At 39.5% G+C, this 24,701-nt stretch overlaps 1 long non-coding RNA gene across 1 annotated transcript in view; it reads right to left on the reverse strand.

Annotated features, from left to right (window-relative positions):
* The window catches only part of LOC142437301 (uncharacterized), a 62,467-nt gene that overhangs the window by 13,935 nt on the left and 23,831 nt on the right, over positions 1-24,701 (reverse strand). The window contains exon 2 of the long non-coding RNA XR_012782192.1: positions 11,737-11,895. This is a non-coding gene — a long non-coding RNA (uncharacterized LOC142437301). The remainder of the gene's footprint in view (positions 1-11,736; positions 11,896-24,701) is intronic.

Below are 24,701 nucleotides of genomic sequence, written 5' to 3' on the forward strand. Positions count from 1 at the left end.
TTCTAAGGTCAAATAAAATATTCAAAATATCATTTACTATCAATTCTCTTATTTCTAACTGAAAATTTTGGGGTAGACAAAATATCACCAAAATCATCCCCCAAAATACATTTATTTCAAAATTTGTTATCAAATGGGGAGATCTTGATAATCAACATTGCTAACATCAGGTTTGAATAACTTAAATGGAAAAATGTCTGATAAATGATAAATAAGGCTGCTGTCTTTACTTTCTCTGCCTTGATGCTCATGGCAGAGCAAAATTATGAAGGTCTACTTTATGACCAAGAGGTCTTTGGAAAATTAGAATTTAGAAAAATTAAAATTTTTTAAAAAAAATGAAAAATAAAGAAAAAAGTAAAACATTTCTGGCACAAGTCATGACCGAGGTGAATAATTCCAAATACATTGAGTGTTTCACAAAATCTCTATCAACAAGCAAGCCAACAAAATCAAACCCAAAGCCTATAACCAAATGCTTCCATTCATGCAGTTTTTCTAAACATTTGAGAGCATGCTTTGTAGTCAGAAGAAATTAGATTCCTCTGAAGCTGGCAGCCCCAATGGGGGAAACAATGGAAAAGTCTCTGCTGAGAAGTCTGACTAGTGGCTATTGTTCCTCCTTGTGGCCTAGTCTGAGCAGAGAGCGTAGACTGTAATCTCCCTGAGAGCAGTGTTCTCGGCTTTCTCCTTTGGATCCCCCTCAGAGCTCAGTGCTTATGAAAACTGGCCAGAGTCCTGGCAAGTCGGGTGGGAGAACCAGGCCCATGTGGTGTCGGTGGATTCCTGAGCAATGAGAAGGCACACCACTGTCATTTGACCCAAACCTCTGCAAAATATCAGTACTGCATACATGGCCCTTATGCAGATATACTGATGCCTTGTTGATTCCGATATAAGGCGTCCGTGGTTGCCCAGGAACAACCAAAAGGTGAATTTCTATTTACTATAATGGACGCAGATGAGAAATGAAGTGTAAGCAAAGTAACGAGAAAGGCAAGCAGCCTGAAGGGCAACTGAAACAATACAAGAATGTATTACATATTTTGCATCTGATATCAAAATGGATTTTTTTTAAAACCAGCTCAACATCTTTCTGGAATCCTGAGCTGCTAGCATTTCTAAGCTATCAATTCTCAGACAGCCAGCACGGGGGAGAGTTCCTGGAGCAGTGAAGGGAAACAAATAAGTTATGAGCTCAACAAATAATTGTAGTATGCCAACTTAAGCCTTCAATATGAATTTAAGTAGTGAAAAAAATAGGAAAATATAGAAACATTTCCTTGTTACCATAGGAACACTGGTATAAAATGGGAAAAAAATTATTCAAGACACATGAAATCACCATGATTGGAATGATATTAATTAGTATAGTACAAATAAATATCCAACCAGAGGGAATATCAGAAATAATGATGAATAATCAGTTAAAATCAAGGACTAAGTTATGAGATGATGAGGCTGAGATTTAATAACAATTAGTATAAAATGCTAGAATAAATAATTAAAGAGAAATATTAAACTGGACACTGGAACAAGTGAAAAACTACACATTGAAGAAGATTGCCATTTGGGGGTAGGTTTCAAAGATGACAATAACTTTATAAATATTGTATATGAAACAAAAATTATATAGCATCATCCTTTTACAGCATTCTGTCATGATTCAGGGAACTGATCAAATGGCTCGACTTCAAAGTTGCTGAGCTTCTGGGAGAGCGCTGGAGAAGATTTCGATTAATAAAGTATCGGTGCAATGTTATTCAAACATTTTGTTTTTAGTTTGATAAGAGAAACCATGAATGCTCTTAAAATGAAAAGACTCCCACTTTGAGAAAATTCAGATTTTGCCACTTGCTTTTTAACAAGACCCATATTAGCACCGGCTTTCAGTGAGCAAGGAAACTAGTCCTCCGCGTTTGCTTCACAGCTTCCGCTGTACTCAGCACCGCCGCAGCAAGCAGCCCGGCGCAGATTGGAACTGCATGTGCAAACGCTCTGCGTTCCTGTTAGTCTTTGGTTTGCGTGCTTTTTGGGATGGTTTGCAGGTTACATTTTGAATCTGGGAGTGCTAAAAATATTTCACCATGTAAATTTATGGTAATTGTTTCTTTGCTTTATGCCATTGAAAAAGGATTCCGAGGAATGTTCTACTTCCAAGTAAGTCATCAGTAAAGCAACCCGGAAGTCTTTATCTTTGATTATTGTTTAAGAATCACAATAAACAATTTCGAGGGCCTCTAAGCTGAATAACACTTGTAGGATAGTTTCCAATATTTAGTGAAACCAAAATACTATTGGGTTTTCCCAGAGCTTGATATGTGCTTCTGTGGGTGGGAGGTGTCTTGATGTTGAACAAATTAATGACTTCTCTAAAATCTCCATTAGCTTTAGCAGTATGTGGTTAAAAAATATAGAATTCAACGATTGTCCCAATACTTCATACCTAACTTAAATTGACCTAATCTCTTCTAACAATTTGAAGAAGCAACATATTTGGGGGTGAGTCTTCTTCCTTGCTGATCCCTTGAAGAAAATTATTATAGCAGGGGGATCCTCAAGCAAAACATGGAAACTCCTGTGAATATGAAGCTTCATTTTATATTAAAGTACCCTGTGTTTACAATGATTAAAGTTTCCATGTGACAATAATGTGCATTTAACTAGATGATATCAAGAGAAAGGCAACCCCCAAGTCCTTTAAGTGGTCCCGACTGTGACTAGTTACTTATTTGTGTATGGCACAAAAGTATGGTTGGTATCAAATAGCTTGATCACTAATATCCAAGCTTTGAGAGCTGCCAGAAAATATCAAAAACAATGTGGGCTCTTTGGAAAAGTGTGCTTCACTTCCTGCTGCAGGACAGGACGACAGCTGCTGAAGGAGCAGCGGGTTTCCAGATGTCGAGACTGTATGGATAGTGAGATAATTGCAGGAAGGAAAAGATACCATTTTGTTATCGCAGATTCCCCACCCCATTGGGAACCCTGGGAAAGGCATTACTGCACAGTATGAACTAGAGGTTTCCGTGCTTAAGCTTGGAGCCTGGCACGTTTGCTCCCATGGAAAAGGACAGGTGAGCTTAACTAAAATATAAGAAAGAATAAGCACTCTCAAAGATGTATTGTTCGATTAATAAGGCATCTGAAAGTTAAGTAGGAATTATCAACAAAACCTGGATAAAACCAAGAAACAAAGAGGGTTTGGCTGTAGGCATCCTAGAACTGTGGTTTGCCTATTGTGTTAAGAGAAAATAAAATATGCTTGGACACAGCTGTATTAGTCAGAAGCTCTGTTGAAGTCAGGCTTTAGCTACTAGTTTAAAAACTACAAGTTATTAAGAATAGCTCTTATTCAGAAGCTAAAATCCAGGGGCCATGCTTCTATGCATTACATTGTCATAGTCCATGGTCAAAAATCAGTGTATATTTGTTAACAAACTATTGAGATTAGCTGATAAACACTCAACCTAATAATAGTTTGATTTTCTAAGGAAGCTCTTCTTTCCCTGCCTCCCGGAGAGGGCTGAAGATATTGTGATGGTTAGAAATGACCGATTCCGGCTTTATTCTAACAGCCACGGAGAGCAGAGACTTTATTCCTTATACTGGAGACGTTCTCAAAGTCAAACACTTGGTTTTTCATAGTTTTTGTAGACAGCTGCAAAGTTTTGTGGGAAATGGTTATTACTGCTGACTCACATTGAGTTAGTAAAGAGTTAACTAATAGCCATGAATCACGTGTGCAATTCTTAAGCCATGTCTCCCTCAATTCTGTAGAATTTCATTTCAGTCTTGTTAAACCAGCCTTGCTGACCAAGGGTCAAGTCATTGCCTTATACCAGGGAGCTCCGTTTATATCATCACCTGTGTTAAGGTGCCGCCTGAAGTTGTGCATTGGAAAGCCTACGTGGTCACAGGGGCTAGCCCTAGTTACCATTGAAAATCTTCTTCTGAATCTTGAATAATGTATCTGTGATGCTTGCAGTTTAATTATAATTATGCCTTATATTTAACAAGATCTTAGCAAGGTTTTAAAATGTTAAATAAACGTATCAAAAATTCAAATTAGTGGTGATATGCGGTTTCCTTATAAAGGCAATGCTTCTAAAATATATTGGTGGGCAATATGAAAGGAGATAATAAAAATTATTGGTGGCAAACAGATGATTAATGAAATCATGAAGACATACATGATCACTAGTGTTTTCTAAGCTAAGAAAAGGAATCTTCTGCTGTCTGCAGGGCATTGATAACAGGTCTTTAGCTAACCTGTAACCCCTTCCTTCGGGGGAGTCGTTTATCAGAGTTTTTGTTGTTGGTGGTATTGTCTTAAGGTTTTTGGTCTTTTAATGGGAGGAGGGATAGTTCATTAAGGGCAATCACTTTAATCGGCACTCTTACCAGCGACAAAGTTGACTGGGTCTATTACAAATGAGCATACCCAAGCTGATACAATCCCTTTATTTACTGATGCACATAAGCTTGGCTGTTTCCAACAAAGAGAAAGTTATAGTCAGGCTAGAAGCCACACCTGAGGTTCAACATGTCTCTAGGGTAGCAGCATTCTACAGGTCCCTCGGCCCACAGCCTCAGGCAACCCTGAGAGAATGCTGGAGTTGGACATTTGAGGCCTAACCCAAGCAGAAACCCTGGGCATAAGTGCAGTAATATGTATTTTTAACAAGTCCTCGAAGTATTTCTGAGACAGGTAAAACTAGAGAAAGTTGGACCTGGAAACGATCTGCAAATCCAGCGTGTCCTCAGTTTCAGAAACATGCAAGAAATCGTCACAGTATAGCAATAAAGGAAATAATAGCTTTTTAATTTCAACATATTTTCCACAGAACTTACTTTACTTACTTCTCAGATGCACTCAGAGAAATCCTCATCCCCACATTTTCCCTTAATTGAAAAGTAGTCATTATTTACTACCAGGGGAAAACATTGCTGTCACTTAGAAAATAAAAATGATGCACATACAATTAACCCCCTTTAAGCTAAATTGTCATACAGAAAACAGAAGTCTTCCGGCATATCTCTTAAAATTTAATTTCTACAAGTTTAGCTACAAACTCTCCGAAGCTTTATGTCTAAATCTTGGTCGTGTAGGACTGTGGATTGGCCAATGACTGGAACAACGAGCTCTAACGTATCAGCCATGGGAGGGGCAGTGTCTCGCTCTGTCAGACATAGGGTCACTGTGAGGCAGACCCACTCTTTGCCACCTCACAACAACATAGGCCCTTCGTGATATCGTCAAGGAGATGCTAACTAATAATTGACAAGAACTGAGCCCAAATCCATACTGAGTGGGTAATTCTGAGTCTATAAAAGACAACTATTAAGTTACCTTTCGTGAATCCAAAGCAAGTTTTCATATCTTAAGTCTGAAAAGTAGAAGTAACGATACTGTTATGTTTAAAATCCCATGCTTTCATATCACCTAATAAAACAAACAACCATGCACGCACACACACACACACACACACACACACACAACCTCACTACCATCACGTAGATTCTGACTCACAAGTCTATCGGACAGGGTAGACTTGCCCCTGTGGGTTTCTGAGATTTTAACTATAGTAATAGAAAGTTGATCTTTGTCCTCTGGACTAGCTGGCGGTTTAGAACTACTGACCTTATACTTGATAGCCCAACTTGTAATCACTATGCCACCACCAAAGAAACGCCAAACGTCTAAAGCTGTGATTCTGTTCCAGGGGCTATTCTGCCTTCGAAGGGACATTAGCAGTGTCTCTCAACATTTTTGATGGTCACAACAGAATACAGAAGGGATGAGGCCAAGGACACCGCTAGATATCCTAAAACCAGGAGTTATCTGATGCAAAAGACCAATCGTACCACTGCCGGGGCGGTGGGGAAGTGGGGGTCACAATCTGTTCAGTATAAGTTAATCACCCTAATTTCCTACCGTATCACCCTAGAATGCAAACTCAATTCCCTTTTCTTAAACTCCAAAGTCCCCCTTCCATCCCAGCCCTCTAGAAGTCCCAGGAGAGCCTTCCTTCTCAGTGCACCAATGATGGCTGACTGTCACAGGCCATCACTGACTCACTCCCTTTGCAAGAGCTAACAGTCTTACCTTGGCATTTTCAACCTTGAGGCACATTGCCTCAAGTGAATGTTCAGCTTTGTTTTTTAACTTCTTTTTTCAAAACCAAAAACAAGGTGCTGTGTGTTCTGGAAACAGGCCTGCATCTAGTGAAAACCAGGGGTGGCTACACTCACTGTCTGTGAGCTGCTGTGGTTCGCAGGCTCTGACTTGCATCTCATCTCGGAACTTTGCGTTCTGATTGAAACCCAGTTGGCGAGATACCATAGCACAGCCCAGGTCCTCAAGAAAGTGAAGATCAATATAGACCTTTCAACAGAGCCACGGTAACTCTCAAAATGTTTTCTCTCCTGTGCGGCCTGACTTCTTTTCTTGATTACCCAAAAGATGTTTCTAGCTAGCTCTTTTGGGTGAACGGTGCTACTCAAAATTACATTCATTGCACAGAGTTAAAATGTTAACAAGGAACAAAAGTGGCCTTCGTGTATCATTTATCTGGAAATATAAACAGTAGAGTGGGGAGAATTTTCAAATAGCAAATATATCAGAAACATGTATTTCGCACCATCTGAGGATATTTTTCATTGATTCCCCTCAGCCTTCTCAACAGAATGTAGGCAGGTGACACTCAGCTGGGTGATCCGTCCCAGATTTTGGAAGAGAGAGTCTGACATGAAGCCAAATTCCCTCTGCAATACATGATCACAGAGCTCGTCACTAAGCATACACATCCCACACACTAGCAAACTGACAGTAGCCATGAGCATCTCCAAGCGGCATCACGCAGCAAATATCAAACCTGATTGCTACAAACTAGTTCACAAGAGCACTAGGTTAAAAATGAAATCCTGGTGATTTTCATTGTGTCCCAATATTTGTTCGTTGTTCGCCAAAGTTACATTCATTGCAGTATAGTGCCCCATCATCATGATACTATTATTTAAATTGTGAGATGATGCAGTTATTAATGATATCTTAACTGAATTTCAAGCTCTTAACACACAAATAAAAAAAATCAGATATGTGATTCCACAAAATTGTTATTTATTTTTAAAATCTAATTCCCTCAACACTTTGGAATAAAACTCATTGCCTAAAAGGTAGCACATAGCATTTGATGTGGTAGCGAAGGCTAAGACCATGTAGGTATTACTATTTATAAATGTTTCTTCTAAGTTGTAATGATATGATTTAATAAATTATTTTCTTTAAAATATGCTTAGAAAGAGAAAGTTACCAAATTTTAAGTTCCTAAATATGTCAGAGACTTGCAATGTTAAATTTAAGGTAGTGGTGAAACTTTTTGGAGCTAAAACTTTCTACTTGCTTAATTTGAAAAAAAAATAATTTCCAGTAGATGACATTGTAAGTTTCCATGCAGTATTTCAAATATTAACTTGAGTGAATGTGTATCTTTATATTTGGTTGATATTACTAGAAAATCTAGGGTATGGGTATGATTAAAATTTTAAAACTTGTTTTCATAAACATTTATTAGTATTTATAATATCTTGATTTTTAGATTGTGTCCTCATAAAAAGTTTTTATGAATACTTTCATAGAATAATATCTATGATAACTAATAATAAAGTCTCTCTGCAACTACAATAGATTTCTTCCCTAGCCCCACCTCTGCCAATTTTTATTGGGAAATTCATGAATAAGAATAAAGAAGGTTTTTCCCCAACTATTTTATCAATACAATTGTAGCAATGGAAAAAAATTCTGAATTTCCCATGAATTTTATGAACTAGTTCACCCTATCCTATGGGATTTTTGGCCTTGTTTGAAACCATATAACAGTAGCAATAAATAATAAATTATTAAAAAGTCAAATGTGGACTGTATTTGTATATAAATATAACATTCATTTGTATACAGAATTTGTTAGCTTACTTCCCACATACACATACATCATAAGATATATTAGCTCTTAACATGTTACTAGTATATTTTTCAGATATGTTTTGCTGTGTGAATACTATTTCCAAGCAGTTTCAAAGAACATTCTGACCTACATTGAATTAGATTTTTCATTTTTTATTGTTTTATTAGGGGCTCATACAGCTCTTATCACAATCCACACATACATCAATTGTGTAAAGCACATTTGTGCATTCATTGCCCTCATCATTCTCAAAATGATGAAGCCCCTGGCATCAGCTCCTCATTTTGTCCCCTCCCTCCCCCCTCCCCCGTCCCTCATGAACCCTTCATAATTTATAAATTATTATTTTGTCATATCTTTCACCATCCGATGTCTCCTTTCACCCAGGGAGGAGATTATATGTAGATCCTTGTAATCTGTTCCCCCTTTCCACCCCACCCTCCCTCTACCCTCCTGGTATCACCACTCTCAGCACTGGTCCTGAAGGGATCATCTGTCCTGGATCCCCTGTGTTTCCAATTCCTATCTGTACCAGTGTACATCCTCTGGTCTAGCCAGATTTGCAAGGTAGAATTGCGATCATGATAGTGAGGTGCAGGGAGGAAGCATTTAGGAACTAGAGGAAAGTTGTATGTTTGACGGTTGCTACATCTCACCCTTACTGGCTCGTCGGAGCCCTGAGACCCTTCTGTAAGGGAATGTCTAGTGGCCTACAAATGGGGTTTGGGTCTCCACTCCTCCCCCCCCCTTCACAATGATGTGATATTTTTGTTCTGATGATGCCTGATACCTGATCCCTTTGGCACCTGTGATCGCACAGGCACATGTGCTTCTTCTATCTGGGCTTTGCTGCTTCTGAGCTAGACCACCGCTCGTTTACCTTTGAGCCTTTAAGACCCCAGAAACTATATCTTTGATAGCCAGGCACCATCAGCTTTCTTCACCACATTTGCTTATTCTCCTACTTTGTCTTCAGTAATTGTGTCGGGAAGGAGAGCATCATAGAATGCCAATTTAATAGAAGAGAGTATTCTTGCACTGAGGGAGTACTTGAGTGGAGGTCCAATGTCCTGCTACCTTGATACTAAACATAGATTTATTTCCCCATCCTCATATATTTACATATGCACAATGCTTTTATTTAGACCTCTATAAATGTCCTTTGCCTCCTAGCTCTTTCCTCTATTTCTTTTAAATTTCCTCTTGTCCCACTATCATGTTCAGTGTTCATTTGGGTTTCAGTTATTCCTATTGGTTACATTACCCTTGATCACGCCTTACCAGGCCTCCTACACCCGCCTCACCACCAATTTGGATCACTTGTTCCCTTGACCCTGGGTTTGTTAACACCACTACCTTTCCCCCACCCCTCACCCTCTCCCATGTCCCCCCGAACTTTTGGTCCCGTTGTTTTCTCCTCCAGATTGTTCATCCAGCCTATCTTATTTAGACAGGCCTGCAGAGATAATAACATGTGCAAAAACAAGACAGAGCAAAACCCGAGCAACAATACACAACAAATCAACAACAACAACAAACCAATGACGAAAACAAAACAAAGCAAAACACAAGAAGAAAGAAAAGCTTGTAGTTAGTTCAAGGACTGTTTGCTGGCTTTTATGAGTGTTTTCCAGTCCACTCTGTTGGGGCACCAAGCCCTGGACCCCAAAGTCCACCTTTGGCATTCCCTGGGCACCTCACCGCTCCATTCCCTTGCTGTTCTGTTGCACCCCCTTAGTGTTTTGCTTGGTGTGGTGGGATCAGATTGGGCGCAATTCCCACACTGTGTCTCTGGTGTTGTCCCCTGTAGGGCTATGGGTCAGTGAGGGACTTATAGTGGGGCCGGGGCCAGTCCCCTCTGTGGGCTGGATTCTCTAATCATTATCATTGTCCTCAAGGCCTTCATCTACTCCCGTGTTCTCAGATCAGATACGTTCCTCTCCCAGAGTTGCAGAATCAATGTCGATCTTAGAAATAAATTATTATGGGGGAGGGGCAGGTGTCCACATAGTAGTTGAATTGGGGCCAGCCCCTCAGACCTTTCCACTGGTTACCGACTCCACGGCAATGTTAGATTTTTCATTTTATTGTACATATATTTTTGATGATTATATCTTTACTCAAACATTTCTAACCACTTTATAAGAAATCATTTTCTTTGTCTACAAATGTGCAACACTGTACTATGCCGAATGAGTCAGCATGCAGTATTTTTCTGGCCTTCATTTTTTCCTCATCAGAAGGTGAGATTTATGCTGTGCAGTTTCCATGTTTCCCTTCAGCTATATGGTTCTGTTGAGTCCAGGAAAACTATAAGGATAAAAATCATATTGGGAACCCAAACTCCCCAGAGCACAGGGACTGTTGGATAAACTGGGTCCACTGGACAAATGCCTGCATTTCTTGTCATTTTACTGGTGATCTTATTACTACTATCATTCATTATTCAAATTTATTTAGCTACTCATGTGGGTTGCCTGACACCCATATGTGCACATATGGTGTTTTAAAACACTCAGCAGGAGGGATTTGTCCCCCTGAAATTTATAGTCACAGCATGTTCATACATGAGTTTTCCTCTATCAAGATTGTCTTTCAGAGAAAATGAAACATTACAGAACTGGAAAGAAGGACATATTTGTTGGAGATGGCAATGACAGGAATGAGATGGAATGGAGAGTGAAAAGTACAGGGGCAGTGGGAGATGGGAAGGGATCAGGAGCAGACACCCAGCAAGTAATCAACTGCCATGAACAAGATCCTCAAATCCAGGTCTGCTTTGCTGGGACCTCTGACATCTTCCCTTCTAGCCTTTGCTCTCCACTAGCCACGTTTTTAAATTGCTCGAGTCCAGACGCCAACCGCCCGCCGGTTCTGTTTCCACCACAGAGAGAGATTATAGCTTTGAACCTGTCATTGCATTCCTCTTACCTATAATCCTCTAGTTCCAGTCTGTCTGACCACTTGACAAGGTTGTTTTTGTTTTGATTTTTTTAGGTGTTTGTTTGTGTTAAATGTGTGCAGCACTAAATATGTGTTACACTTAATGAACAGCTTTGGAAACTACTGATGGGAAGAAGAAAAGTCCTGCTGGGAACATAAAATGGCACCTGGCTCACAGAATGATGGTGCTCATAATTGAGATTGTCATGTGCCTTATCAAGAGTCATCATTTACCTGGAAATCATCCATGAAAAAATTCGGGGGTACTTTGCCGATTTTGCATAAGGATGTTTTTCAAAGCCTTATTGATCTATTTTCATATGTGTGTTGTTTGGTTAGGTTCTTCAAAGCGCTTCAGGGTTTACTTTTATATTTAAAACGAGTGAAGATGAAAGCTATTATTTGAATACAGCATTGCAGTCAGGGGCACCAAGATGCTTATTATAACTGACCCTGATGAGACAGTCAGAGTCTCAGGGATGTCAGTCTCCTCTAATGTGTATTTAGGTGCCCTGTCTGCTGGGTCGCCCAAGTAATGTGGTGTATATTTGATGAAAGGACAGAAAACAACATCAATTTTGAAAACATCTGTTAACGAGAGGAAGCAAAGGGAGAGAGAGAGAGAGAGAGAGAGAGAGAGAGAGAGAGAGAGAGAGAGAGAGAGAGAGAGAGAGAGAGAGAGAGAAGAAGAAGAAGAAGAAGAAGAAGAAGAAGAAGAAGAAGAAGAAGAAGAAGAAGAAGAAGAAGAAGAAGAAGAAGAAGAAGAAGAAGAAGAAGAAAAGAGAAGAGACGAGACGAGACGAGACCAGGGGGGGAAATGGCATACCTTAATCATGTCCTCATTCCATCTCTGACTAGCCCAGCTCTCTGTGTCTTCGGAGACCTGACGCGTGCTTCTTCAGCCTCGGCGGGACTGTCATCCAAGCTCTAGCTCAAACTGCCTTCAGTGTCCTTCATTGATTTAGTGGCTATTTTGCCAAGATCCCTGAGTGAAACAACAATAAAAAAGAAATTTTTTTGGTGAAATTCAGCCCGTTAAGCAAATCGCCTAAAAGTTAATTTTATTCCCAATGAGGACCTGCCAGCATTTTATACCCTAAATGTCCCCGTCCCTAGGACCACTGGTTTGGACCCCCCCCAAAAAATTTATATTTCTTTTTCCTTAAAATAAGCCGAGTCAAATATCAGCCAAAGACCTTTCAGACAAAAATAGACTAACTAGTTTTGGCTCGCTCTACTAGGCTAACTAATTTATTAAGATTTCCCCCTTTTGGATTCTTTCCAAAGTATAAAAATGTTTTAAAGTAGTAAATAACATTGTTATAATTATTATGAAATCTTTATTTTCTTCCCAAACATGTTAAACATATGCTTTCATTCTATCACTGAAATTCCTTTGGACAGATTAATTTTATATTGAATATATGGTGTTGCTTTCTTTATATAATTTTTCTTTTTATTGGTTTTATTGGCATACAATTCACATATCATACAAGATAATAATGCAATAATATTAAGAAGGTTTGTACAATTATCACCGCAATCAATTTTACAACCTTTTTTTCTTATATTCGTTGTAATTAGCTTCCCATTTCCCCCAGTGTTTTCTGCCATGTCCCTAAGAAATTATTAATCCAGCTACTGTTTTTATAGACTTATCTATTTTGGATTTCCTATTCAGTAAAACACAGACAACAAGGACAACAAACAAGCAAATGAATAATAACGACAAGATGAAATGGAGTAAAACCTCAATTAAAAAGCAAGAAGAAAACATCAAAGCCTGGAAAACATTTACCACGAGTCAAAAGGAAGAGCAACTGATAAGGTGCTACATTTACACATAAACAAATTTCCCATCATCCATTTTCCAATGGCCTCTGTCTGCTAGCAAGGCTGTGCACATCGCTGGACTACAGTCGGAGGGATTCCGTCTAATCCAGGGAGGAGCCTTCAACTGCATCCTGGCTTCCTCTGCCATCGGAGTCTTCTGCAAAGTGGGAGGCAGGCTGTAAGTTCTACTAGCGCTGCCTCCTTAAGTGATTTTTCTGGTTGCATTCTCAATTATGAAAAATATTCAGTGGAGTTAAATAATGTAATTTCACCCCTTCAATTAAGGTGAGGGAAGACACGCAAACATACCTTTTGCCATAAATACCGATTTACCGGATGCTGACATTTTCTAACAAACAAAAAGGGGAAATCCAAATATTGTAAGAGACAGAGTTATAACAGTTTGTGAAGGTTTGTTGTTCTTAAATTAGTGATAATATATCCCTTTCAACAATATAGTTTTATTGCTTTCCCTGTAAAAGAGTCTCAATATTTTCTCTAGTATCACTCCTATAGACATATATTTTCTTTCTTGTGCTTTCTTGTATGCTTATTGCCACCTGGGTTGAGGCCCGGGGAGAGCGTGCAGCAAAACAAAAGCCCACTGCCACGCAGTCAACTGGGAATCACAGTGGCCTGGTGGGTCTGCTGTGGGAGAGGACACCTCTTCACAGGGACAGCAAGCCGATGGCTTTGAAATGCCAGCACGGAGTACAACGCACTGCGCCAGAGGTATGGGCTCGCCACTGGCTGAAAGCACAGGGAAGTATGTTGAGCAGCTTCATGCATCTTCCATTGCTGTTCTCTGTTCTTTCCAGGAAGAGTTGCCTTGGTCATGTGAGCAATGCTGCTCAGGTTTCCTGTCATTTTGCTGTTGTCTGGTTCACCTTGACTCACTGGCTGCCACACACACACACACACACACACACACACAGAGCAGTGGCTAACCAGAGAAGGAGAGTACTATTTATATATGTCAGATATGCTTTTAGAAAATTAAAAATCACAGAATATTGATTCAATGTTGTAGAATGTTGAGACATTCTAAAAAGTGAAAAATTGCAACAATCCACTTCATAGCTGTCCCTTGATTTGTTTGACGGAATTCTCCAGTGTCCTCTTATCCTCATTAGGGGAATTGGCCTGCTCTTCATAATACACGACAAAAGTTAAAAAATTAAACAAAAATATTTCCTCCACAGATTCTCCTTATGGAGGCCATGCTGCCTTTGATAACGAATCCCCCAAAGAGTCTATTTTCATGGACAGCTCCTCGTGCTGTAAAGGTGGACGCTGGGGCTCAAAGACTGGCCAGGGTGACAGAGTGGATGAATCCCCACAATGAGTTGTGTTCAGAAAACGTCCACCCTTGGGCTCCGCCATGCTTTCTTTCAATAGCATTAAATCTCGGTGACTGCTTCCAGCACTTAGACTGAGTGTTCCTAATGCTTCAAATTAAATATCCGTCTAACTAATTAATGTTATAAATTCCCTGTTTCAAATGCTGTAGAGTGTTCTGATTTGATTTGGAAGGATGGCTGGAACGCATCCTGATGTTAATATTGTTGTGGAAATAAGGATTTACATAAAATGTTGTAATGGCCGTGGAGTTTTCCTTATATTCTGATGTTCTTCTCAGTTATCTCTTATTAGATTATGGAGTTCATTATTCATCCCTTGTCTCTAGATGAAGCTCCAATTGACTAAAGACACAGCAGAATGGTGGCAGCTCAGAAGAGGGGAAGAGGACCAAATATGTCCTCTGTTGAGCTCTACAGGGCTCTGTGTGTGTGTGTGTGTGTGTGTGTGCACCAAAACTTTTTTTTCCCCTCCATTAAACTATCTCCAGTGTAATTTCCTGGTCTACTAGCCCTGAAAGTTACTATTAAGTATATATTTAACCTGTTAATGAGCCAACACTTTCTAAAATAGATTGTTCATTCTAAGTTTTCCGCAAGGGTTGAGCAGCTCTATCAAGTACAGAGGAGGTTCAATGGGTTTGGTGAGGTAACGAGGCTCAGGTTGCAAAAGAAATCGCTACTAAATTTTCAAGTTACCATCAAAGGGCATTTGAGTGACACAAAGCCCCATCAAAAAGCCAGTTGAAAACTTCTTACAGAATCCTCTGGTTTAAAGATGGCTTCCGCTGCCACTTTTCACAGGCGATTGAATTTTCATGCTATGGAATTCAAAATTGAGCAAGCACAGACACAATGCCAAGTTAAACATCATCAAAGGGGGTAGCAGGAAGGAGTTCTCCTCTTCCAAAAAGGTATTATTCAAAATTAAAACTTGTAACTTTCTCTCGCCTCCATTTCCCCATCTGTCTCTTCTCCATTTCTCTAATGCCTCAATGGAAGACGGACTATGATTCACATCCCTGACCTCGGTTGATTTCACTCTTCTGTCTTCGTGTCTCTCTCTTTTCTGCTCTGGAAGTTACCCTGGCAGGCTCCAAGTCAGATGCGAAGAACAGCACGTCGGCTGACTTTTCTTTGTCTTGCTGTTGATGTGTCTGCACCTACAGACAGCCTGGCGTGGGGGGGAGGCCAAGCAGACACCCTTACTGTTTTTTGCCAGTGGACGCACCCAGGGAAGCCAAAGGCCCTGGGCTCACAAGCTGAAACTTGCAGGCTTGGCAAGGTTCTGATGCCAAGGTTTGAATCTCTAATGAACTGGTCGCTGCCTCTCCAGTAATGATACCCTGGGGTAGCTGGGAGGAGATTCTTTTTATAGGAAGCAGACTCATAAGGATTTAATATAATCTTTCTGAACCCTTTGATTCAGTAGGGTTTTTTTTTTAAACACACACACACACACACACACATACACACACACACACACACACACACCACCTTATTTTGTAGGCCCCATGGTTTAAGCCAATGCCAATTCTCCCTGCAACAGTAGTATGTAATCAAGAGACTCTGCTTGAGCTCGGGGTACTTTTTCCTGCTGCACCACGTGCTTCAGTCTGAGAAAACCCAAAATACCTTGCTACTGAATGTCTTTTTAGAGACTGAAAAGAGTTTTAGGTTAATCAACATTTGTTAGGCTTTTGAGGTAATCAAATGCAATTCCATCTCCTGGCAGTATTCAGCCCTGCCTCTCTGAAAATGCACATATGTGTCAGCTTTCCATTTTTCTCACTAGTGTTTTCCACATGAAATCTATTTTCACAGAGAAAATGGAATCTTTGTGTCTTTGTTTCTGGGCGCCCGGCTCCCTGGCATGTTCTGGCAGGAGCTTTGACTGTGGAGGCATTGGGGGAGGGGCCTGGCAGTCATCTGTCAGCTTCTCCTGCATCTGTAATGTCTTGCCCCTCAGCAGTATTACCAGGTCTGAGAAAGGGGTTGAGGAGGTGAAGGGAGGGGTTTTGTAACTGATGAGAGCCCAAAGCCCGAATAACAGTCCCATGCTAATGGCCACGGAGAGAGCGTGGAGAGTGACAAACTTTTATTCTGCTTTAATGAACAGATTTTTTTTTGGAAGTAGAAAATGCATATCATTGCATGTGCTAACATTTTCAGGTCTCGGCTTAGGAAGACCCTGTCCATATCTTGTTACTGATTTCATTGCGCTTAGCTTGACATTGGCTCACGAAACTCTTAATTGTTCACCCGTGGCTCCTGGTTCTTGTTGCCTTCATTTCCTGCTGACTAGATCAATGGCCCAATTAGACATCGGCATTGTTAAATCTCGGAACCCCTTCATAGAGACCTCACTTTTCTTCTAAAACGTCTAGATATTGGGGTCCTTTATGACTATACAGCATGCAGGTGGATTTGTCCCCATTCCAAAGAGAGGGAAGGGAGCGAGGCAGGCAGATCAACACACCTGTATGAGCTACTCCTCCCGACTCCGAGAACCGCGGGGGTGGCTTTGTCCCCTTGCTTTTGGGTACATTGTGCTGTCTATCGACACCGGACTCTACTGAGTTGACCTCTCTAACTTATTTTTGTGGCCTCTCAGAGTTCACAATACATATTGTGATCTGTTCATTAATCCTTGTGACAGATGAAAAAACCATCCACATCTGTTATCTCAGTGTCTAATAATAGAAATATGGTGTGTTTTCCTTTCTTCTTTTTTTTTCTGTGAGAGATAAAATGTTTTAAGCTTTGTGAGTCAACAATGTATTTTAACTCAGTTTCCGTCTTTGTACAAACATTAAAGGCTCATCCGTATTTTGCCTTGAAGTGTCTAGACAAAAGTTGAAAGAGTCTCCTGTATATTTGTAGAAAACCGTTTCCCGTAATTAATAACAGGAAGCCGGGTAAACAAGCTTGTGCTGACACATGAAACTGAAAGAGGGGCTTATCCATAGGGACAAGGGAAAGAGACAGTGCCGGGTTGGACCGCTGTCCCAGCACCGTAGCTCCCAGGAAACCTCCACTGCACGGTACAAGGGGATTTCTGACCTCAGAAACACAGGCAATCTTGCCCCTCGCTGGTTAGAATGTGAAATCAATTTCAGGTTATTTATATTTTTAACATTTGGACAGAAAATCATTATTTCAGGGAATATAGATTTTTTTTTCTAGGCAATCAAGTAAACATGAAGAAAAACCACCTTTTAAGAACATTATTCCGAGTTTTGGAAATGGTTATTTTTGTAGTGGATTTATGAGGCACCAAATAAGACAACCTGGGGTGAATAAAGTTTCTTGAGGGAGCAGTAAGAATGGAGGTGATGTATTCATGATGTTTCAAGCACACAGAATGCACCATTCATCAATCAGACACAATGGATAACTGGACAATTTGGCCCACTTGTGCTTAAAAACATGGAACAAAGCTCACTGGGACGTGGCATGTCTTGATCTTCCAGTTGTGTCATATAGCAAGGACTGCCTAGTCAGTCCTGACCTTGTGAACAGCAAGCTGACACCATGTCTGCCGGTTCCTTGAGTGCTAGATACGGTGGCCTAGCACCCGGTTGCTCAAATTCTTTTTTTGGACAGAACCAGTTACTTAATTTAAAGAAAGAATTGATTAATCATTTTAGGAAAAATGTTTATGACATTTTAAAGGTAATCATTTGAAAACCATGGGGTATAAAACTAAGCTTCATCAAATGTTTATTTCTCATTTTTAAGATGAACAGGAACTGAAGGCATAAGGGCAAAACTGTGAGAGTTATTGGGTTTCACGAGACTGTGCAAGGAAAAGGCTGTATTTTCACTACTAGCCTGCAAGGAAAGGAAACCTAATGTAAGCCACACACCAGAGTTGGTTGCCTTAATTAAAACTCAAAACTCAAATCACCGTCATCACATTGATTCTGGCTCATATCAACCCTATAGAACAGAGTAGAACTGTCTTTGTGGGTGTTTGATTCTGTAAATCCTTCCAGGAGCAAAACCCCTCATCATTCCTCCACAGACTGCCTGGTGGTATCAACCTATTGATCTTGATATTTAGCAGCCCCACGCATAGCCCACTATGGCTCTATCAGTCACATTTTGACATTAGGCAAGTGTGTTCCATGCCCCAATTTAGAAGCTTGCGATCCTGTGTCATGGATATCCATGCAAGTAACATGACTATGGTCTGAAAACCATCTTTTAGCCAATCTGCAGAGGATATAGATTTGAAGTAGGGAGGTTACACTCATATCTAATGAATGCCTTGTAAAACATGGCCTCTTTCATGGGCAGGGTAGAACGGGCTCTTTTGGTTTCTGAAACTGACCTTTATGGAAGCAGAAAGTCAAAAAGTCTCATCCTTTTCCCATGGTGGGTTTGAACAACTGATCTTGCAGTGTGTGTGTGTGTGTGTGTGTGTGTGTGTGTGTGTGTGTGTGTGTGTGTTGGAAAAGCTGGAACCAACCAAAAGATTATCTGGAACCTAAAGCAATTGTTGAGTCGGAAAAATCATCAGAGCGGAGCTTTGCTTATTCCCAGCAAAGGAAATCACCTTCCAGGTGGCCAAGTCGGCCAAGTCCTCATCGTTTCAGAAGTAAAGCAAGGGAAGTAGGTAAGAATGGAAAGTGGCCATTTTAATACATATTTAGAATTTTACAAAGCATAGAATGTGCACATATACCTTCTATATTAGGAGTATACCAGGAATTAGGGGTATATTTTTAATTTAAAGTACTGATGAATCCTAATGATAAGAAACCTTAGTTCAGATCGCTCATGTTAGATCTTATTGAAAGACAAGAACAATCTAAAAGATTTGCTACTGCAATTTTAGCATTTATAAATAGATGATTTGAAAATATTAAAATATATATTTTCAAGGATACTAAGTAGAGATTTTCTTAGACAATGTTTAAATGTAAATGATAAACTTTAGCTACACGTTAAAGGTTGAGGTGGGAGCATTGAAAATAAACAACTAAAATTAATACACTACACATTCTTGTTCACCTGTCATGCTATTGAAAGTTATTCTTGAAAGTGATCCATTATGCAATGCATTTAGGTGTATGGATTGTTTTATTCAGTGGAACAATCCCACAGCCACAAAAAAACAAGAATGTTTGGTCGAATGGAATTGCCAAATCCCTTTAAGAATGGGATGTTTCACCTTCTTGCTTCAGCTTCATCAGAGCGCAATGTAAACTGTATGATCAGAAGATAGATACATCTTCAGATGATTTTAACGTGCTAATTTGGTATATTTGTTATGAGGGAAATTGGTCCTGTGCTTAATTGCTGCTGCTGTTAAATAATTGAATTGAAATTTCCTCTCTTGAAAGTGAGATCTGGAACAAAAAATTATTACAGGTGTCACTTTCGGGATTGTATATATTACTGGGCTTAAGCAATTGCTTTAGACTTTGGTTTGACTAGTTAGAGTATGGAATATGAACTTCCCTCTCCTGCTGTAGAGTACATAAATATGTGCCTGATGATTGTCCTTATTGTCCTAAGGTTTCTATTTGTTTTTTAATGACCATTCTCAAGAAAAACAAAATATATGCCTTACTTTCCCTATTCCTCTCATTATTGCCTTTCTCTGTTTTTCTCATTTTTTGGTCTATTTTTCCATCTATCATATATCCATTTATCCATCCCTCTATCCATTCAGCGGTGTAGTATCTATTCCTATCCAAATTGCTTCTAATAGGTGATCCAAAGAGATAAAGTATCTGGGTAGGAATGAAAACTAGCAACTTTACTGGTAGATCATGATGTGAGTCTGGCCTTCCATCTTAAGTAAAATCCTGGCGGCTATCTGGTACCAAGCACATTTTCAACATAAGTCATTTCTATCACGACTGTCAGGTATTAGCTGAGCAATGCCCAGAAGCAGTGTGGGCTAAAGTGCTAGGATACATGTGGAGTATTGATAGATTTCTTTAACAAAGAATTAATCAGTTCCAACGCTCCCCTGCCTCTGCCCTCTTATTGTCACCATCAAACATAACTCTATGACGACATTGCACTTCCAAAAACAAGGAAATTCTTTCAAACTTCAGCCAGGTCTCTTGAGATGTTTTCTGTCTTACAATTTTGCATGTTTTAGTTATCACAGCCCAATATATTTCCTGTAATTGTCATCTTTCTAAACACTGCAACCTGTAATACACACCAAGCTCAATGGAGGAAAACATGTTATTTTGTTAATCATACGGTTGAAACCAAAGTTATTATGACCAGAGAGCCATTTTAAAAAATCCATTCCAATGTGAATAAATGATGGCTGTGATAGAACCTACATCAAAGTAGCAATTTCTATTTTATTTGTAGTATAAATATAGGTCAAGATGGAGTGTGACCATCGTCTGCAATATCAAGAATGCTTTTTCTTCTGCAATACAAAACAGAACAAACCCAAATTACAAAATAAAGCAATCTTGTTCTGTTCTCTTATAATTAGAGCAAATGGTGAAATATTCCTGCCATATACTCAGCTTTCTTCTCTCTCTTTTCACAATCTATAGCCTTCCTTCTCCAAAGAAAAGTCAAAGTTGATTCAACTCAGAGAAAATCGTGTGTAAATTTGAAAAGTAAAAGCACAATGTTTTTTCTTGGAGGGTTAGCTAGTAGATTATATTTCATTTTAACATATTCAGAAGCTGATGTAGTTCTCCTTTATGAAATATGTGGCTATTTAAGAATAAAAATAGCGTCTAAGCTTATGGTGCAGATTTACAGTTAAATAACAACAACAACAACAACAAATACTTGAACAAAGTTCCTTAAGACAAATCTTTTTTTTTCTTTTTGTATTACTAATCATTTTATCGGGAGCTCTTTCAGATGTTACACCGATCCCCAATTCAGTTAGTTCAAGCATAATTTGACAATTGCTAACACCATCAGTGTCAAAAATGTTCTTTTTTCTTGAATGCTTTAATATCAGCTCCCCTTTATGCCCCCTGTCCCCCAACCTAACCCCAGGAACCCTTATTTTATTATTATCATGATTTCCATATCGTACACCATTCAATATATTAATTCACCAGCTCCCATTTGACTCTCTTCCCCACCTCCTTGTCCCATACCCTCAGGGTATCAGTACTCTTTACTCTTGTTACTGTTTCTAAAGGGTTGTCTATCTTGGCTTTCATGCATCAGACGCTCTTAATTTTACAGGTGAACATTAATATAACAAGATTAATGGGGTGAAAAAATCATAATATTAAGGGGAGGAAATATTAAAGAATAAGAGGATAGTTATGTGTTTTATCAGTGCTGTCCTGCTTCCTATATTTATCATCTTCCATGTGGCCCTTCTATCAGGGACTGCCCAATGATCTTACAGGTGGGGCTGGGGTCTCCACTTTGTTCACGCTCCTTCATGTCAATTTGCTTGCTTGTTTTGTATCCCCATCTACCCCTCATGATCACACAGGCTGGTGTGCTTCTTCCATGTGAGCTTTTTGCTTCCCTGCTAGATGGCTTCTTGTTTAACTTCAAACCTGTTAAACCCCAGATGCTATATCTTTTAATAGCCAGACACCGTCAGCTTTCTTCACTACATTTGATTATGCACCATTTTCTCTTCAGAGATTTTGTCAGGAAGGTGAGTATCCTACAGTGCCACATTATTAGAAAAAAACCCCACTATTTTTGGACTGAAGTAAGATTTAAGTAGAGATCTAAAACCCATCTGCTTCCTTGTTTTATTTACATATATAAAAATGCATTGGCAAATAGATCTATCTTTATATATGTATATATTTACTTATAAATGTATCTATATTTATACCTATACCTATTATCTTACTTTCTTCTCTTTCCTCTTTTTCCTTCCTTCTGCCAAACTAGGGCATGTTTACCTATCATTCACCTTTCAGTAATTTCTCTCAGAATGATTTCAGTTGACCAAGCATGACCAGGAATGCTCCCCACCTCACCATCAATTTAGGACCCTTACTATTCTCCTGTCGCTGTCATTATTGGTTTACTGCTCACTTCTCCACCCCACGCCCTACTTTTCCACTCCCATTCCCCATTCCCCTCAGAACTGTAGTTTGTTTGCTGTCTCCTTGAGATTGCTTATACTGCCTATCTTAAATAGATAGACACCAAAATATTTTTTTAAAGAAAGAAAAGAAAAAGAAAGACCATACAAATGGTTCCAATTCTAACTGTTATACTGGCCCAGGGTAGATGGGTATTTCTCTATTAAAGAGAGAATCAGGACTTGTTATAGTCCACCCATCCAATCCCCTTTTCTGTCAGGGTTCCATATCAGCATTCGTGACCAAGAGGCACACCTTAACTGTTTGAGAACAAGTGGATTTATGTAGAGATTGCTTAGAACATGGAATATGCATTGTGAATTTTGTTGAATTTTACTGGCTTCAATTACAGAGGACTTATCCAAACCTTTGAGATATCGTACATGAATTCTCAGTGAGCACTGTACAATGTAACCTTTGGGAGAACTGATGATGTTCAGTCTCTGTTGTGCTTGGGACATAATCTTCCTAACACTTTCAACTCACACTTATAGAACAGTGTGCTTAAAAAGCCAAAATACAATAGCTCCTTGCCGTCAAGTCAATCCTGGCACCTAGTGACCTTTTCCTGAAGGACAGAGTTGACCTGGTTGGGTTGTGTTATTGATATGGTAATTCTTGACTGCAGTGGAAAGCATTGCCTTACTCCTGTGAAGCTGCTTGTGGTCTTGATGCTTAACCCACTGTACCAACAGAACTCCTGTGAATGTAATAAGTAGGCAGGCCACATTGTGTACGGAAGATAAGGCACCGTCATTCCTGCCTTTATCTATTGGCTCTTCATTCCCTAAAGAACCACACATTGGCCATATCTATTGAATGTATATTCTTTGATTTGCATTCTATTTCCTCATTGATTTCCACATTTCACTGGGTGGTAATTGAGTCAACAGTCTGAGAAGAAAGATGTATTAAATAGGAAAACTACATTTTTTTTACTTTTTATTTTTGTTACTTTTTCTGCTTTATCTTATGAACTCTGAAATCAAATAAGGAGCCAGCCAATCTTGCAACATGAGCTTAAATCCTATAATTTTACATAATAAGAATTCCTCCTTTAACAATATCCATTAAGAAAAACCATTCAACACTTATTTGTTTTGCTTTTAGCAGAATGCACAAATTTTATTATACACAATGTAGCAATACCTTTGTTTTCAATAATTACATCTTACAAAATTAACACTGTGCAGATTGTAAAATGTACTGCTAATGGAGTGCAAAAAAGATAACTTCTGTAGATTTCTATCTGCAAATTCAAGAATTATTTAGTTATGCTTTTATAGCATTGTGAGCAAATATTTCTAATGGTATTTATATATTCACTTAAAACAAAGCCTCGCTGCCACCTAGTCAAGCTGACTCATAGCAACCCCTGTGGGTTCAGAGACTGTGGAAGCGATGCCCACTGGAGTAGAAAGTGCAGTCGTTCTCCTGTGGAGCTGCAGGTGGTTTCCAACCGCCAACTCTGCAGGTCGCAACCCCGTGCGGAACCATTACTCTACCGCGGCCCCTGTTCAGAAAGCATTAGTAGTTTGCGTTTTGAGGGGCAGATTTATTTTTGTTTTGTTTGCCTTAAAAGCTGGGATTTGAAAATGTTGGCCTTTCAAACCTAAGACACAGCTATATAGTTATTTCATCCCACTCTGTCATCTTATTTAGCACACGGTTGGAAAGCAAAAGAGAACGACCCTAACTTGAAGACACAGAAGATACGTTAGAATTCACGCTTTTACACAACCGTTTGAAACATCTAAAATACGTAATCGGGGTTTTAAGAATTCCTGGTTTCCAATCCATTTAATTCCCAAAAAAGATGGGATACATATCAAATAAGTTGATTGATAGTGTATCTGTATCAATTAAAACATCTTCTAAAGCAGAACAAACACTTTGTTTCTTTTCAAATATGTGTTGGAGCACAAAATGTGAGGGGGTTGCAAGGAACGTTTCTTCCTGTCTACATTCCAGCTTGCCAGGAGCTCTGATGGAGCAGTCGGTTAAACATTGTGTTTCCAACCACAAGATTGGTGGTTCAAATCCAACAGCCGATGCAGGGAAGAAAGACAAGACTGTCTGCTCCCATAAAGACATATGGTCTCAGAAACGCTAAGTAGTTCTACTACATCATACGGGGCTGCTCAGAGTTGAAATCAACTCAATGGTAGTAGGTGAGACCAAAAAGGCTGGGGAAGAATTCCATTGTATTTAAATCCCAGTGTGATGGCAAATACAAAATAGAATTCACTTTTCTATTTTAATATATTTTAATCCAGAGAGTATGGCTTGAATGAATGCTCCTGGCTCGAGAAAATTATTGTCCGATCCCATCACCATAGAGTTGATTACAAGTCTTGGGGACCACGGGTGCACACGGAGTTCCACAGAGCTCTCCAGACTTTAGGAAGCAGGTTGTCAGGCCTAGTTCCTGTCCCCTCGGAGTAGGTCTGAACTGCCATGCGTTCAACTAACATGCGAGTGCTTGCCTACACGCCCACGGACAACTCCTAGAGGAAGTTGGCATCCCTATTTAA

The sequence above is a fragment of the Tenrec ecaudatus genome, chromosome 1 (assembly GCF_050624435.1).
Source record: "Tenrec ecaudatus isolate mTenEca1 chromosome 1, mTenEca1.hap1, whole genome shotgun sequence".
NCBI lineage: Eukaryota > Metazoa > Chordata > Mammalia > Afrosoricida > Tenrecidae > Tenrec > Tenrec ecaudatus.